The sequence below is a fragment of the Diceros bicornis genome, chromosome 10 (genome assembly GCF_020826845.1).
Source record: "Diceros bicornis minor isolate mBicDic1 chromosome 10, mDicBic1.mat.cur, whole genome shotgun sequence".
Classification (NCBI taxonomy): domain Eukaryota; kingdom Metazoa; phylum Chordata; class Mammalia; order Perissodactyla; family Rhinocerotidae; genus Diceros; species Diceros bicornis.
In genome coordinates, this window is record NC_080749.1 from 48,729,503 (window position 1) to 48,748,499 (window position 18,997).

Genomic DNA, 18,997 nt, shown 5'->3' on the forward strand with positions numbered 1-18,997 from the left:
GAGTGCCCCCTACCCCCAGCCCCCTGCCCACTTTAGACACAAATCACAAGTAGTAGGTCCTAGGTTACCCACAACTTCTGTCTGACTTGGCTACAAATCAGAGGTTCCCATGACCCCTTCCTTGGGTTTGATCATTTGCTAGAACAACTCGCAGAACTCAGAGAGACACTTACTAAAGTTTACCAGTTTATTATATAATAAAAGATATGATAAAGGATACAGATGAACAATTAGATGAAGAGATACATAGAGCAAGTTCTGGAAGGGTCCTTAGTGCAGGACTTCCATCCCTGTGGAGTTGGGGTGTGCCACTCTCCTGTTACATAGATGTGTTCACTAACCCAGAACCTCCCTGAACCCTGTACTATTGGGTTTTTTTCTGGAGGCTTCATCACATAGACATGATTGATCACTAACTCCATCTCCAAACCTTTTCCTCTCTCTGGAGAATGGCAGGTGAGGCTGAAAGTCTCAAGCTTCTAATCATAGTGTGGTCTTTCTGGTGACCAGCCCCCATCTAGGAGCCCACCAAGAGTCACTTCATCATAACAAGAGACATTCCTATCACCCAGGAAACTCCAAGAGATTTGGAAATTCAGTGTCAGATGCTCCTATCACCCAGGTAATTATAAACGTCTTAGGCGCTCTGAGTCAGGTACTGGAGTCAAAGACTACGTTAGAACAAAAGATTCTCCAAGCACCTCTATTTACAGGCATTTCAGGAGCTCTGTGTCAGGAACCATGGAGCTGAGACCAATATATAGATTTCTTATTATTTCACAACTGCGCTAAGGGATGCCCATGTAGGCAGACACTTATGTTTCTGGCCACGGCCAATCAAAGACCTGAGCCCTTCCTAACACTTACATGGCTGAGACCGAAAGCAGATCCTCCCCAACAGAGTCTTAAGATGACTACAATCCAGACAACACCTTGATTACAGCCAGGAATTTTCTGCTTCGTATACAAAAGTAGGAAAATCATGGAAAATGTTACACAGCTGCCGCTCATTGGTGTCATCACTCACCACTTTGTCTTCCTTTACTTGGTCTTTCTCATTTGGTATGTAGTGGTTATTCATTAGCACACATACGAATATCCTGTAGTCTCTAATTCCTTCTCATCTGCATTAATTTGTCTGTTAAAATTTTACTTGCACTAAACACAATTGTAATGAAAGTAAAATATTTTCTTCCTTTCAGTGATAGTCTTTAAATAGCTGGTAATTATTATATTACATTCACTCACCTTTCAAGAATTTTTTTCTTTCTTTTTCCCACTGGGAGACGTACTCTTAGCAATAATAAAAGCTAAATTCGATATAATAAAATTATGTGGGAAGGATTTCAATTTCGCAGTAAAATGGTAAATTTATTATGAAATGTTTACATTTTAGTCCTCATCTAGAACATAATTGTGTTAGTTATTAAGCTATTGTTTCTCAGCTATGAACTCACCCTCCATACGTGGCTTTTAGACGCTGGGGCTGGTACTCTGCCAACCACATTTCTTCTTTGCCAACTGTCTCCCCATTAGGTTTTGCCAGTAGGGACACTAGAGCAAGTGCAGAAGACAGGAGCGAGGAGAAAGGGATTTCCACTTCCTATTTGCTTGCTGTTCTTGTTGGCATTGCTCCACTGTTGGCCTTTCACCTTGGGCAGCTGCTATCACTTTTAGTTCCCAGGTTCTTCACCACTCTCAGAAGCAGCCTTGGCAGCAATGCCAGCACCAACCAGCCGGCGTCCTTCCCTCAGGGTCTGGGCCCAGCTACACAGAGTCCTTTTTCAGATTCCAAAAGTATTAACATTAGCCCTACAGGGTGTGCTCCCTAGAGTCCTTGGTTCTAGAAGTGCAAGATCCTTCCTCCAAACTGCGAACTCTGATAACCCCACCTCTTGGTCTTTGAGCCTTAGGGGTATTAGTTACTTCTTGCAATTATTATCTCTTTCCATCCCAGTATTCCTGTTTTTTTTCATTTGTTTGTTTGTTTTTTTTGCTGAGGAAGATTCACCCTGAGCTAACATCCATTGCCAATCTTCCTCTTTTTTTGCTTGAGGAAGACTAGCCCTGAGCTAACATCTGTGCTGGTCTTCCTCTGTTTTGTATGTGGGCTGCCGCCACAGCACGGCTGATGAGTGGTGTAGGTCTGTGCCTGGGATCTGAACCTGCAAACCCAGGCCACTGAAGTGGAACGTGAGAACTTAACCTCTATGCCACGGGGGTGGACCCCTGTTAATTTTCTTCCTTTTCTAACATCAACTTAACTAATTCTCTGTATGTAATTCTCTTTTTTAAAATAACTACTTTGGTTTCTATTTTCCTACCTTAATCGTGACTGGTACAATAATACAAAAATAATAAAAGAATTTACATGGGGAGGATTTCAAATTCATAATAAAATAGTACATAAGGCCAAAATATAGGTTCTTTTAACTTTATATTATAGATTGATTGTTTTGAATATTAAGTGCAGTAGTCCCTCTTATCCATAAGGGATCCGTTCCAAGACCCCCAGTGGATGCCTGAAAGCACAGATATGACCAAACCCTATACTGCATATACTATGTTTTTTCCGATAAATACATCCCTATGATAAACTTTAATTATAAATTAGGCACAGTAAGAGATTAACAACAATAACTAATAATAAAATAGAACAATTATAACAATATACTATAATAAAATTTAGACGAATATAGTTTCACTCTCTTTCAGTCTAAAGCTATTTCTGAATCTGTGTAACCATCCCTTACTTGCAGTAAATGGCTTGGTACCACTCCTTTCAGGAGATCGCTTGCTAAAGACTTCATATAGGCTCAATGCTTTCTGGCACAACACACTGCCATCAGTTGCAATATGTGTTCTGTTTATGTCTTCCACCCACAAATTTAATGCCTTTTTCATCTTAACTAAGCACTTATCACTCATGGTAGTCATAACTTTTGCAGTTTGAGGTGCTTCAGCAAAACTAGTGTGAATTTCTTGTTCCTTCTTCACAATTTCACGGATAGAAGATTCGTTCTTACTGTAGATCTCAGCAACCTCAGCATATGATTTTTTTTCTTGCCTTATTAAGTTGAGAACTTTCACCTTTTCAACTAAAGGAAGCACTTTACCGCTTCTCTTTCTCATATCCGAATTGTCAGCATCACCACTCTTCCACTTTGGGACCATTATTAAGCCAATTAAGGGTCACTTGAACACAAGCACTGAGATACCAGGACAGTCAATCTTATAACTCAGATAGCGACTAAGTAACTAATAGGCAGGTAGCATATATAGTATGGATATGTTGGACAAAGGGATGATTCATGTCCCTGCAGGACTGAGAGGGACAGGGAGAGATTTCGTCATGCTACTCAGCACCACGTGCAACTTAAAACTTATGAATTGTTTATTTCTAGAATTTTCCTTTTAATTTTTTAGGGCTGCAGTTGACTGTGAGTAACTGAAACTGCAGACAGCTAGACCTCAGATAAGGGGGAAGTACTGTACTGGTTTTAGAACACAAATGTCCTTAATGACAACCTCTTCTTAAGGAAACACTGAAATAGGTGTAATAAATAAGATAGCAGTGAGCAATTCCCTCATGTCCTCCCTGGTTCAGAGAGGACTTCTAACCCTCACTAATCACCCTTTTCTCTGAAGTTATATTTGCTTTATTTACTCTGATCCCCAATTTGACAGTTCTTATATACTGTGTTATTTCTGCTACATCGTTTTTTTAATCCTAAATAAGATTGCAAGCTCCTTGTAGCTAATGAATCCTTTTCCTTCTCTTTATTTCTCAATGTGCCTAGCACCACTTTTTTGAACTATAACATTATTTGACAAGTATTTGCTAATAACTTTTTCCATAATGCTCTACTTTTATATTTATAAAGAAAGATTTCTTTCAAAGAGGTCAGAGAAAGAGACCATGGTAATGGCAGAGAAAAAGAGAAATGGAAAAGCTAATAAATATTGATAAATAGGTTATAATTTGTTAACCTAATTTAATAAAACTGCTGAATTATTATTAATAAAAATATATTGCTAAATATTTGCTAATTACCAAATTCAGCATTTGATGAATATTTGGTGAATTATAAATTTATAAGTATTTGATGAATTACTGAAAGAAGATGTATATTTTTGTTTAGATTTATATATATGTTTCAAAGTTACTTTAAATAAATTAATAAATAAGTTAAATAAATTTAATTCAATTTATTATAAATTAAATGCTTGCCTGTCTATACTTTATTTCAATCCACTAAAAATTTTAGTCCACTAAAAATATTTCTATTTTACATATAAGAAAATTTGCCCCAGGTCACATAGCTAGTCAACAGCAAGGCTGAGAAGTCAACTCAAGCACTGCAAAAGTTTCTCATGAACAGGATATCTAAACCCCAATACCTAGACAAGTGAAAGTTTATGTCATAATTTTTACACTGGAAAAAAGTTTGAGGATTTAAAAAATTGTTTCTAGTCTTCAGAAGTTACTCAGTTTCTCGCTAAGAGAGTCCAGTGGTTAGAGAGATCCTTGTTCACATCCTCGTTCACAGCAGCTGCTTGACAGCTCTGATCTCTAGCCAAGGATTTAACCTCCCTATGTCAGTTCCCTCATCTGATAAATACATTCAACAATTTCTTTATAGTAATTTGTTAAAAGATAAGATGAAATACTACAAACCCAATTCAAGAAACACCTGGAGATTATTAGCTATGTGCAAGCATGTGATGTAAAGCACACAATGCCAACCACATAGTTGACACTCAAAAATCAACACATTTTTGCTCGAGTGTATGTTCAACCTATCAAATACTTTTTATAAGCCTAAAGTGCAGTCCATTATCTCTCTGCATAGAAGAAAACTCTTCAGCTTAGTCTACTTAAGGTAGAAAAGCATAAAACTGTCTACTGACCTAAATGCTTTGTAGAATCTTTGATCTTTTTGGCAGTTTTATTGTATATACAAATAATTTTTATGATATGCAAAGTGTTAGCCTATGTTTGAAACAGCAGTTTTCTCATTAAACATTTGAGTACAATCTTGAATCGTGGGAGAGCTGAAAATAGAGAACAAGGTAGGTTAGATAAAAGGATTTAGATAGTCCTGACATCACCTTGCTGGCAATAGAATACACGTGTTAGTGAGCAAGCGTGGGATGTTTTATAATACCAGAGTGATTGAAATCCTGTATGGTCAGGTATACATTAACTGGAAAAGGTCTACATCTTCCCAGAGGTTTTAAATCCTTTGAAAAATATTTGTAGCATCAATTCTGAGATGCTATAACAAAGATGGAGTAGCTTAAATAAGACAGAGGTGTATTTCTCTCACATATAGCAGTCTGCCTTGTCCTTCACTGGGACGGCTCTGCTCCACAAGGTTGTTCAGGTAACCAGGCTCCTTCCGTCTTAGTTGTTCTGCTCTCTCCCAGCTGCTTTCCTTGTCAGCAGAGTAAAAGCTACGCTTACCTAAGTCCAGCTTACAGAAAAGAAGAAAGCAAGCAAATCTAAGGCAAATAACTGACTTGTAACAAGGGATTGAGAAGTTGCGCTCATCACTTGCACTCCATTTTATTGGTAAGAATCAGTCATATAAACAAATATAGCTGCAAGAAAATTATATTTCATTTTGGTTACAGAATGGAGTCTAATATGACAATTTTTAAAAAAATTTCTTTTGAGACCCAGTTCCTGATAAAATTTTGTAAATGTTCCATATGTTCTGTTCTATATGTTCTAAAATATGTATATTTTCTCTTTTTAGGATATAAGATTCTATGAATATAGATATATGGATATATATCACATACAATGAATTCATTATGTTGTTTACATTTCTATTAATATTAAGTTTATGACTGTTTATCAGTATTGGATAAAAGTATGTTACATTCATCCACTAGGAGTATAGTTTTGTTTTTCTCTTTGTTATTCTATCAGTATATGGTCTATCTCTTTCTAGGAAATTTATTAGTGCATACAAGTTCATAAATATTGTACCTTCTTGGTGGGTTGGTTCCTTCTTTATCCCTTCTAATATTTTGACCAAATATCTCTGTCCTCTTAGTAATATTACCCCAAACACTTTCTTTTAGTTAGTATTTACTTTAAATATCTCTCTTTTAAACTGTAAATGTGTCATCATATAAAGAGAGCAGAGACAGGGCCCTCTTGCCTGGAAACATGTGACTCTGCATTTTTCTAGTTATCTTGGTCAACTTTGTTTTTATGGTTTGGCTGATTCTTTATGTCTTCATTGGCCTTTCCAAGTTAATATTAAGCTCAAAGCTAGTTTCAGGAATGTCGTAGTGAGTAATAGTAACATTTTATCCCTTAAGTTTGCTATTAGGATAAGAACTTCATGAAAATAAAAAAGATAGCTCTAATTATATCTAGAATAGCCAATTCTACAGATAAATGTGTGTACAAATATTTGTGGCTTTTAATATGCCTAGAATATTTTGAAGGTCCTTGATAAAGATAATGCCATCAGAGATAAACTATTGCCCAGCTACCCACTCTTTAAATAAGCCTTTGAAATCTGAATTTTGTTTCCCTCAGTCCACTCAAATTGCTCTACAGCAATCAACCATCCAATTGCCAACTGACAGAATTTTGCTTGAGCTGGAAGCAAGCTGAAAGTCACCTCAGTAAGTAGATGAAAAAGCTGTGACACAGGAGTCTGTATAGTTCATCCTGTTTGCATCTTTAGCTCTTCTTAAAATCAAATTATTTTGTGGCTTTAATAAAACAGCATTATCCTTGTAATTTTCTTTCTTCTTAGTGTCACGCTCCTTTCTCGTCTTTAGTGTCTCCTATTCTGAGTCCAAAACTTAGACAAAGTTAGACCTTTAGTCCTCCCTTCTAAAGATAAATTTCCTTCCTTAGTTGTCTATTCACCTGCATGGTTTTAGCTATCATTCTGAGCAGATATTTTGCAAATTCAATCTCCAACCATAGCTTCCCTCCAAAGTATTTATTCTTGAATTCCAACCAATGGCCCAACATTTCCACTGGCACTTGACACTCAACACATTCAGCATTTCCTTTCCCTTTCTTCCCTTTATTTCATTACTCACTGAGATCTAAATTCTGCCCTAAAATAGAAACATTTTTTTTTTTTTTATGAGGAAGATCCACCCTGAGCTAACATCTGCCAATCCTCCTCTTTTTTTGCTGAAGAAGACTGGTCCTGGGCTATCATCCATGCCCATCTTCCTCCACTTTATATGGGACACCTGCCACAGCATGACCTGACAAGCGGTGCGTCGGTGCATGCCCAGGATCCGAACCGGCAAACCCTGGGCCACCTCAGCAGAGCATGCGCACTTAACCGCGTGAGCCACTGGGCTGGCCCCCAGGAATAGAAACTTTTAAAACACATGTGTACTCTAAATAAATATAAATCTTTTTTTATTACTAAGGGCTAAATATTAATTGCAATTAAGTGGTTCTGAAAGGAAGATACTTTAACTTTTTTATTTCATGAAATAAAATATTGGCTTTGATCATTGTTTAATAAATATGCGTTCTTATTTCTTGGCATCTAATACATAGTCTAAAGTCATTGAGAGTAAGTTCTCAAATTGTCCACTTTCCTTTCCTTTCCTTTGTTAATTTCCTTCTATTAACTGTGGCTGCATTCTCCACAATATCTGTTTTCTATGTTGTTCATTTACGATACAACTATTAGAAGAGCAGAAGGTGACTGTGTCCTTAATGAGCTGGCTATTAGCTTTTTGAGAGCATATTTTTATCTACTCTTACAGCATCTGGTTATAAATTTATAATTTATTTAAGACCTTGCATTTATGTGCGTTGTGTCCCCTGTTTAAAGGTGAGAACATATGCTTATGAGTTTCATCCATTTGTTAGTGGTATTTAACATATAAAAGCATTTTGCAATGTTTGAACAGTATTGCCAGTATGTCAAAAAGCTTTAAAAGTTGTTTAATATGTTTTGAGGCAGCTCTTCTCACCTACTACATTTTCCCATATTGCCTATTAACTATACCAGCCATCTGGAATCCTAGCTGCTGTTCAAGAATTCATTTAAATACAATTCCACAATTTAGTTGGTTAATAATCCATTAAGCATCTCATTACTGAAGAAATAATTTCACTGGCTAACTTTTTTGAGAAGTAGGCCATATATAAAATTTATCTATTGGCCACCTAGGCCCTTGATGTATCAGAAAACAATTTAAGTGTCTGCACAAGTATGTACCTATATACTTTTTGAAATGGAGTGTACTTATAGACATAAAATATAGCATGTCATGATAAGCACAGTTAAGAAGATAAGAAAAAGTATTGTATAAATTAGTAGTATAAATCAAGTATTCAAAGAACTTTAGGATGTTCAGTAATTATTCTGCCAAGATATCTAAATGAATGAAAGTCATGAATTGGATGCTTTAAAATAAAATGTATAAATCTTCTGTCTTGCAAATTTGGGTTTAGGAAATGTATAAATTATTTCAGGCATGTTAAAATATCCTTAGCTTTGATTGTAAATCAAACCCAAAATTGAATACGTTAGTAGAATTAGATTGTAATCTGGGCCCTGCTACTAAAAAGCCGCATGATTTTTATGGGTCTCAGTTTCTTTCCTCATTCAGAAATGAGAGGATTGGGTGAATGAAAGTTCACAGAACAGTGGACTCTGTCTTTCTAGTATGTGCGTCCAAATTGGTCTTTATGCAGAAACTGTCAGTCTCTATTCACTTACCTTAGCTGATTATGCTGAAGATATTTGAGTTTGCCTTCTTTATGTAGATTATGTCAATGGTCTCTTTCTAAGCTAGAATATTATGCTTTTAAATGTCATGCATGCATCAATGTGATTAAGTTGACACTCAAGAAACATACGTGGAAAAAACATGATTCTGGTTGTCTGAAACTTGACACTTGTCCTATCTGTGTTACTAAGGATATATATCAGCTCCCTCACTCCCTGCCCAATTATGGTCATGATGGTAGTTTTCCCTGTAAATTTCTAGATTGATCGTCCTTAATGTAGGCTTTAGGCGTTGTACAAGAAAAATTCTAGCTAGTGTAAATGTCCCTTTCTCCTTGCATAAAAATAATCAGTGACCTCTAATAGCAACAGAATGTTAGTAGAGAGGTGGAGGACTTTGACAGATAAGTGATTCATCCATTAACAGTATGTCTTTGGTACCATTTCCAGACATATGCTTGCTGGAATTTGGCAACTTGCAGATGTTTCAAGGGGAAGCCGTCAGCAGAGTTGTCCTTTTGATATACAGTAGATCCAGGATGTCCTGCACGTATTATCACATGACTTAATCAAACTCTGTAAATTTCAGTAGGTGAAGAGTAAATCCATATATTGTGACTTTGGTGTCACTTTGATAAATATTGCTGGCTGTGACAATCATTCTATTCTTTGGAGACTAAATATAGGTGCCACAATTCAAGAATATAATTAATATCCTTATTATCAATCATTGTAAGTCACGCATAACTTATTCTGACTAAATTTATTTAAAATGCCCATCAGAATGTAAGCTTTGGACATATTTTGATGTTATGTACAACAAATTTTAGCTCCTGGGTCACCTGTTGAAATAAACTGAAAGCAGGCTTTCTCATACCTAGTTCGTTTTATTCTGTAATGATAATCTTCCAAAATATTTTTTTACTTTTCATACCAGCAAAGTTGTAAAATATATCTTGGTCATTGTGAAGATAAAATAAAACCTTTAAAGTTCTCTATGTTTGTAAAAGGTGTCCCATTTTGCAAAGTGGTTTTGCTGAATTGATCTGTCTCATTTGATAGTCACATCAGCCTTAAGAAGCAAACTGAAATATTATTCCCGTTTTAGAAATGAAGATGCCAATGCTCAGAACAGCTCAGACAGCTGCTCAGCCGTCACCAGCTCCTGAGTGGCAGAGCAGCCCCTTCCTGATGTTCATCCCAACAGTCTTTCTGTCACACAGCATTAGCTCCTCCAGCAAAGCATGTCAATGAACCCCTCACATAAAACCAAGTACAGAGAGACTGGCTCTCAAACTTCGATGTGCATTGAAATCACCTGGAGGGCTTGTTAAAAATGCATCATTATGTTCTCGGTCCCTACAGATAATGACTTAAGAGGCCTTGAATTGGAACGAGAGTTGACATTTTAAATAAGCACTTCTGGGTATTCTGTGACAAGTGAACAGAAAAATCACACTATGTGAAATTCTAATTTAAAAAGGTGAACCCCAAATCTTGAGTGGCTTGCAAAATAACTCAGACCAGAACCTATGGTATTTGAGTCTAACAGAGACACATTGGGTAGGTTTTATGTCTCTGTGTGTAGAGTTTCATATGTAAAACACTGACTGATTTAGATAACAAAGAGTTCACGCTGTCTCTTGATTACATTACTTCATGTCCCCCAGTAGTGGAGGCAGTATTCTTGTATGTAGCATATTTTTGAATGCCTAAGATAAAAAGGAATTTATTTAAACCATAATTTCTGTTCTCTCTCTTTCTCTCCCTACTCCCTCCCTGTTCTACTGAGAATAAGCAGGTGGTAAGAAGGAGGTTTATAGTAGGATTTAAAATGAAAAGCAATTAGAAGAGTAATTAAAAATGGGAACTGACAACATGTCTCCATGTGCCTGATGTATAACATATAAATATTCCAGGGAAATTTTATTTTGTTACTTAAAAAAATTATGAATCAGGAGTACAGAGTGTTGGCTCTCACTAGGTCCCTCATCACCATTGCGTTATCAGCTGTTTCCTGAGCTAGAGTGGAGAAGGGAAATGCAAAGTGTATTTATTTAGAGAAATAACTGTTGCTACCAGAAAACGCCAAAAAAAAAAACCTCTCCATTTTACTGGGAATATTGAATCTTTAATTCTCTTTGCTTGTGGTAAGTGAAGAAATGACCTTCATAGTGTACTTTTATTTTTGCCTGAATAAAACAGAGCCCAAAGTTCTTGATTATTAAAAATAGAGGGTGTGCAGAGTTTCAGTTCCAGCATGACACTGAAGGACTCCACAGACCTGCTCCCCAGTGAAACTGATCTAAAAAAAAGATAAAAAACCCAATCATTTAGAATCTCTGGCAATGACTTTAAGAACAGAAGGCAAATGAAAAAAAAAACCACAAGATTCAAGTGAATCTACTAAAATTCAGTAAGAACTGGGAGAGTCTGTAGTATTTGAACCAAGCCTTCTCTCTTCCAACTCAGCTGTCACTCCAGATTGGTACAGTGAAAAACACAGGGCTCACTCTCCCACCAGATTTCATTCAGAGTGCAATGTTCTCAGGAAATGCAAGATGTCAGCATTTCTCATCCTGCCCAAGCTACCTGTTGCTGAGGCTAAGTTCTAGGTGAGTATAACTGAAAGGTGGGGGCTCCGTTCTTCTACTCAGCTCCTCTATATAGTACAGAGAATCTACCTTAGGTACAGCACCACTGAGAATACTAAACCCCAATCACCCTGGCTCCAAGGCATGGGTGGGAGGTTCAATGCTGAGAGAGCTGAGGAGACCTGGGGGTTCTCCCATCCACCAAGCACTCAGCTTCTAAAGTAGGGGTGTCACTGACAGAAGCATGCCACAGTCCCTTGCCCTAGCACAAAAGCCTTGGCTCAGAGATTTTATCTAGGGAGAGAAACAGACCATAGAATTGAGAGCTCCAAATCCCTCTCCAGTGGAACTAAGTGACTTCTTTTGCAGCACAGTGTGGAGAAGTTCAACCTTAAGGTCAGTCTCAAAAGCATTGGAAATTGTGGTGAAAGGTCATTGGGAAGACATTGATATTGGAGACACAGGCTACTGTAGGACAGGTAGTTTCCCAGAGAGAAACAAAAAAAGAGACAACTGGGAAGAACCCTTCAGGGGTCAAAACAAATCTCAAACACTAACTTGGGGAACTATCCCTTTAAAGGAGTCTGAATTTGATTAGATAAATCTGCGAAACAATTTATACCTGAAGATATTTTGAAAACAACAAAACAATCAGAAATTAGTGGAGCTTAACAGTTGGGTGTGGTCAGGGAACTGAAAGAGTCAAAGAGAGCTCTGCCATAACTATTTTCATCCCAAGGTGACTGTGAGCATACTTAAGGCCGTACTCCCTGAGAAGTAACATTAGAGCCTTTACACTAGCTCCCTCATAATGGGGGAAATAGACTTCAGTAAAATAATCCAGCCAGTCACTAAATAAGAGCACAAGTAAATAACAATAATAAGCCTCACAGTGCAGGGAACCAGGAACCAGACTTGCTACAGTATGTTATCTAACATATCCAATTTCCAACAAAAAATTTAGAAGACATGCAAAGAAACAAGAGAGAATGACCCGTACACTGGAGGAAAAAGCAGGCAACAAAAACTGCCTATGACACCAAACAGATGTTGGATTAACAGAAAAAGACGTTGAAGACTTCAAAGAACCAAAGGAAACCATCACTAAGAAGTAAAGGAGAGTATGATGTCAATGCCACATCAAATAGGGAATATCGATAAAGAGATAGAAACTATAAGAAAGAACCAAATGGAAATACTGGAGTTGAAAAGTGCAAAAACTAAAACAAAAATTCACTAGAGCATCTCAACAGTAGATTTGAATCAACAGAAGTAGATTTCTGTTTAATCTTCTGTTCAGACTTGAATCCAACAAGAAGACAGGATTAGCAAACTTTAAGAACTTGAAGAATGATTGATAGCTAGAACTTACGCAAAGTGAAGAAGAGAGGAAAAAGAATAAAGATAAATGAAAACATCCACACAGAAATATGAGACTGTAGACGTAAAACGAAAAAAGTTAGTAAAGAGGAATGTTTTATAATGACAAAAACATTAATCAAGGGGCCGGCCCAGTGGCACAGTGGTTAAGTTCTTGTGCTCCGCTTCAGCGGCCCAGGGTTCACAGGTTCAGATCCCGGGCACAGACATACGCACTGCTTATAAGGCCGTGCTGTGGCGGCATCCCACATATAAAGTAGAGAAAGAGGGACACAGATGTCAGCCCAGGACCAATCTTCCTCAGCAAAAAGAGGAGGGTTGGCAATAGATGTTAGCTTAGGGCCAATCTTCCTCACCAAAAAAAAAAAAAAAAAGTTAATCCAGCAGGAAGATATAACAATTATAAACAAACATATCTTGATCTATTAAGAGAGCACTAAAATAAATAAAGCAAAAATTGACTTCAATATACCACTTTCAATAAGGTATAGACAACAACACTAGAATATGCATTCTTCTCAAGAGCACGTGGAACATTATCCAGAACAGAACACTTGCTAGGCCATAAATCTAACTCCAATAAATTTTAAAGGATCAAAATAATACATACTATTTTCTCTGACTATAATGGGATGAAATTAGAAATCAGCAATGGAAAGAAATTTGTGAACATCATAAAAATGTGAAAATTGGACAACATATTCCTAAATAACCAATGAGTCAAAGTAGAAATCAAAATGGAAATGAGAAAATTCTTTGAGATGATTGAAAATGAAGACACAACATGTAAAGCATATGGGATGCAGCTAACACAGTGTCTAGAGGAAAATTTATAGCTGTAAATGCTTATATTAAAATTAAAAAGTTCTCAAATCAATAATCTTACCTTCCAGTTTGAGAAACTGGAAAAGAAGAATAGGTTAAACCTAAATCAAGGAGAAAAAAGGATTTAGAGAGATTAGAGAGGAAATTAAGGAAATAGAGAACCAAAAAAAAAAAAATAGGGAAAATTAATGAAACCTGATATGGTTCTTTGAAATGATTAACAAACCTTTAACTAGATTAATCAAGAAAAAAGGGAGAAGACTCAAATTTCTAGAATCAGAAATAAAAAGGGACATTACTGCTAACTTTACAGAAATCAAAATGATTGTAAAGGAATACTGTGAATAACCGTATACCAAAGGACTAGATGAATTAGATGAAAAGGACACATTTCTAGAAAGACACAAACCACTGACTCAAGAATAGATAACATGAATAGATTTATTATATAACAAGAGATTGAATTAGTAATCGGAAAACTACCCACAATGAAAAACCTAGGTGCAGATGGCTTCAGGGATGATGTCTACCAAACACTTAAAGAAGAATTCATACCAATTCTTCACAAATTCTTCCAAAAAATAGAAGTGGGAACATATCCCAACTCATTCTATGAGAGCTATATTACCCTGATATCAAAGCCAGACAATATCACAAGAAAATTACATACCAATATCTATTATGAATATGGATGCAAAAATCCTCATCAAAATACTATCAAATTAAATCCAGCAACTTATTAAAAAAATTATACATGATGGCCAAATGGTATTTATCCCACAAATTCAAGATTGGTTTAACATCCGAAGATCATTTAACATAATGTACCATATCAATAGAATAAATAACAAACCACATGATCATCTCAATAGACTCAGAAAACACATTTGACAGAATCCAGCACCCTTTTATGATATTAAGAAAGTGAAAAGACAACTCACAAAATGGGGAGAAAATGTTTGCAAATCCTATATCTGATAAGGAATTTATACCTAGACTATATAAAGAACTCTCACCACTCAATAATAAAAAGACAAATAATTCAACTATAAATGGACAAAGGACCCTAATACAGATTTTTCCAAATAAAATATACAATGTCCAATGAGTACATGTAAAGATGATAAACAATATTAGTCATCAGTGGAATGCAAGTCAAAACTGGAATGCAATACTGCTTGGCATACACTGGGATGGCTAGAATAAAAAAAGTCAGATAATAACAAGTGTTGGTGAAGATATGGAAAAACTGGAACACTCATATCCTGCTGTTGGGAATTTAAAATGGCACTGTGACTTTGGAAAACAGTCTGGCGATTCCTCAAATGATTAAACATAGAATTTTTATAACTGAGCAATTCCACTCCTAGGTTACACCCAAGAGAAATTAAAACATATGCTCACAAAAGAAAAAACTTGTACACAAATGCTTATAACAAGCAATAATAGCCAAATGGTAGAAACATCTCAAATGTCTGTCAGCTGATGAAGGGGTAAAGGAACTGTTGTATATCCACGCAATGGAATATTATTCAGCCATAAGAAGGAATGAAGTCCTGGTAAATGCTACAGCATGTGTGACCCTTGAAAACATCATGCTAAGTGAAAGAAGCCAGCCACAAAAGGCCACATATTATATGATTACTTTTATATGAAAGTCTAGGCTAGGTAAATTTATAAAGTCAGAAAGTGAAATCATGGTTGTTAGGGCTTGGAGGAGGGGCTAGGGGCGTTATAGCTGAATTGCATGGGTTTTTTTTTTTTGAGGTGATGAAAATGTCAAATTGACTGTGGTGATGGTTGAACATATCTGTGAGTATACTAAAAATTGTTGAATTGTGCACTTTGGTGAACTATATGTTATATGAATTATATTTCAATAAAGTTGTTATTTTAAAAAATAGAAGGTGTATTACTCATCTATTACTGTGTGACAAATTCCCACAAATTTAGAGTTGAAATTGAAAATAACACACATTGATTAACTCACAGTTTCTGTGGGCCAGAAATCTGAGCATGGCTTAGTTGGGTCCTCTGCTTCAGGGTTCCTAACAAAGCTGTTATCAAGCGTGTGCAATCAAATATAGGTAAAGTTGTCAGCCAGGACTGGGGTCTCGTCTGAATATTTGACTGGGAAAGAACCATTACTAAGCTCCTGTGATGGCTGCCACGACTCAGTTACTTGTGAGTTGTTGGACTAGGGGTCTCCTTTCCTCACTGGCTGTTACTGGACCCCACCTTCAGTTTCTTGCCACATGGGTCTCTCTATATGTTACATTGCTTCATTAAAGTCTACAAGTGAGAGAGTCTGCTACTGAGATGGACATTAAAATCTTATATAACACAATCATGGAAGTGACATCTCATCAACTTTGCTATATTTTATTAGTTAGAAGCATATTACTAGGCTAGCCCACGCTCAAAGGAAGGGAATTACATAAGAGCGTGAATACCCAAAGGCGAGCACCACTGGGGGCCCACTTAGAGTCTGTCCATCACAAAACACATCATTCTATAATGGCTCTGATTCTATGTCATTAGAAGAATAGAAGGGAAATTGATAGGTGGGCCTCTAGAAGTAATATCTGGAGTTTGTGAGATCGTATAGTTTCATCTAAGGTCTTTTTTGTGTTCATTTTCTTCATTTGCTTGTTTTGACCCTTGATACTTAAAAGAGCTAATAAATAAGGAAGGTCCAATTTTCTGAGCTTATGTAGATATTTATCTTGATAATCTACCAAATAATCACCAGGAACAAGAGTCCTCATGATAGCTACGATTTTCTTGAGATGAAAGCCAATGTAGTGATAGTCATCTGATAATAATCTGATGGTGCAAAACAACAATAAAAAACTACCATTATCAATACCATGCACTGCTTTACGATACTGTTAAATTGTAAGTTTGCTTTTCATGTATGTTTCGCTTGTCTCCTCACCTAAACTGTAAACCAACTATATCAGAGACTGGTCATTATATACTTTTCTTATCTTTCAAAGTTTATAAAATAGTATCTTAAGTCTAGTAGGCCCTCAAATATTTATTAAACATCATTCTGTGAGTTAGTGCTATAAAATTCCCCTTTATTTGTCATATTCCAAGCTGGGCTTTTCATAAGTCAGACTTCAGAAATTTAGGTAAATTTTTATGAGGCATGTTGAATCTACACTTGAGAGTCAAGGGTACGAGTTCAAAACACGATGGTCTGTTTCTTGCTCAGTGATTGGTTTCAAATCTATTTTATCTCCCTTATTTTCATTTTCTTTTATTATTTCTTTTTGTTGTACCTGGGACATACTTATTAGCTCATTGAGTTTTACTATGTGTGATTCTCAAGTGATAAAATCTTCATCAGATCCATAAAGTATATAAATATATACAAATCTGGTAGCTGATGCCATGATACACCTATCCGTCTCAGTCTCTGAAAGAACTATCTAGGCCAATTTCTCTTATAAGAAAGAAATATGGTTTTGAAAGATTTTCAAAGTTTTTGTTTTAAAATTTGACTCAAATTGGTCCCAAAGTTTAAAATAATGTGTACCTATATTGGTCTAGAAATTTCAGGTAAACAAATATAACTTTACTCTTTTCTATAACTCAGCTTAATTTTTATCTCAACTATCTCTCTCAGTTGGATAGCAGAAACCTGTTACAAATCAATTTGAGGTGCCTTCTTGCCCACAGTTTATTACTTACATAATGTTAAATCTATAGGGATGGGAAATGAGGAGAGAATGGGGATATTTTCCGCAAGAATCATATAAAAATGGCCTTCATTTTTTAGTTGAATGAGGTAGATTGCAAGCCAATGTTCCTGCTGCAAAAGTAAAAAAGTCCAGATATATTACAAAAATATTATTTTTAAAGTTATGAGAGCTGTGGATGCAATGGTGAACTTTAATTCTGAATGAGGGCCTTTCGGAGGTGAGCTGATGACTGCTGGCCATTTTCTTCCCTGTGGATATTTGCCAATTCTGGGTACAGACCAAAGTTTGTACTTGGCTTAGAGAGACTCTACTGCAGGAAAAGAGAGACCTTTTGCTGAGGGATCTTAAAAGGCTCCCATTATGTAATGGTGCTGAAGAGGCAAAGTACCATTCGAGGGAGGTTCCTACCTCAGATACATTTGAGCTGCCCTTTAAGGCGAGAGAACAGTCTTACCGGAGTTTGTGGTTTCAGGGGATGATACAATTGCAATCAGAATCACAGGGTTTTTGTTGTTGTTGAAATTGGCAAGTTTATTCTAAAATTTATATGGAATTTTACATGGCATATAAATGGAAATTTATTATGGAATATTATCCCATAATATTATAGAATATATTTATATGGAATAGCTAAGGAATCTTAAAAAAGTAGGAGGAGGGGGAGGAAAAGGAGGAGATAGTTGGAGGACTTGCCCTGCTAGATAGCAAGACACCATAAAACTACAGTAATTTTAAGTGTGGTATTGGTGCAAGTAGAATTATTAACTTGTGTTCATCAGAAGACAATAATTTGAGTAAAAAGGCAAGCTACAGATGTGGGAAAATGATCACAATATATATATCTTATAAAGAACTTTTATCCAGAATATAATAATTATCAAATTAATTATCAAATTAATAACAAATAATAATACATAGTCAACTTTTTAAAGTGGGCAAAAGACTTTAATAGGAATTTCCCAGAATAGGATATCTAAATTGCCACTAAGTATTTGAAATGGAGGTCAACATCATTACTCATCAGTGAAATGCAAATTAAAATGACAATGAGATATAATTACACCCTAAACAGAATGGCTAAAATGGAAAACAGACAATAACAAGTGTTAACAAGGTATGTGGAACAAGTGCAAATTCATACATTGCTGATAAGATGTAAACTTGTAACCACTTTGGGAAACTTTTTGGAACAATTAAAAATAAATGTATATTCAGCAACTAGAAGGATGTGCAACTATGACATATAACTATCTACCGGGGCTTTGGGGAACAAAAAGGAGGATTGGCAACAGATGTTAGCTCAGAGCCGGTCTTCCTTAGCAAAAAGAGGAGGATTAGCATGGATGTTAGCTCAGGGCTGATCTTCCTCACAAAAAAAAAAAAAATGTATATAATACTACCTTTTGACCCAGCAATTCCACTCTTGAGTATATAGTCAAGGAAAGTGAATGCTTATATCCACCAGAAGATATCTACAATAGTGTTTACAGCAGCTTTATACAGAATAGCCCAAAGTGAAAACAACTCATATGGTCATCCATAGGAAAATGTAAAAATAAATTGTGGTATAGACATACAAGGGGACATGACAGAACAATCAAAATCACTTTGGAGCGGTAAAAAAGCAATGTTTTATAGCAGTGACCAACTGCTATACACAGCAACATGGATGAATCTCACAGACATAATATTGTCAAAAAGAAGCCAGACACCAAAAGAATACATATTGTCTGATTCCATTTACGTGAAG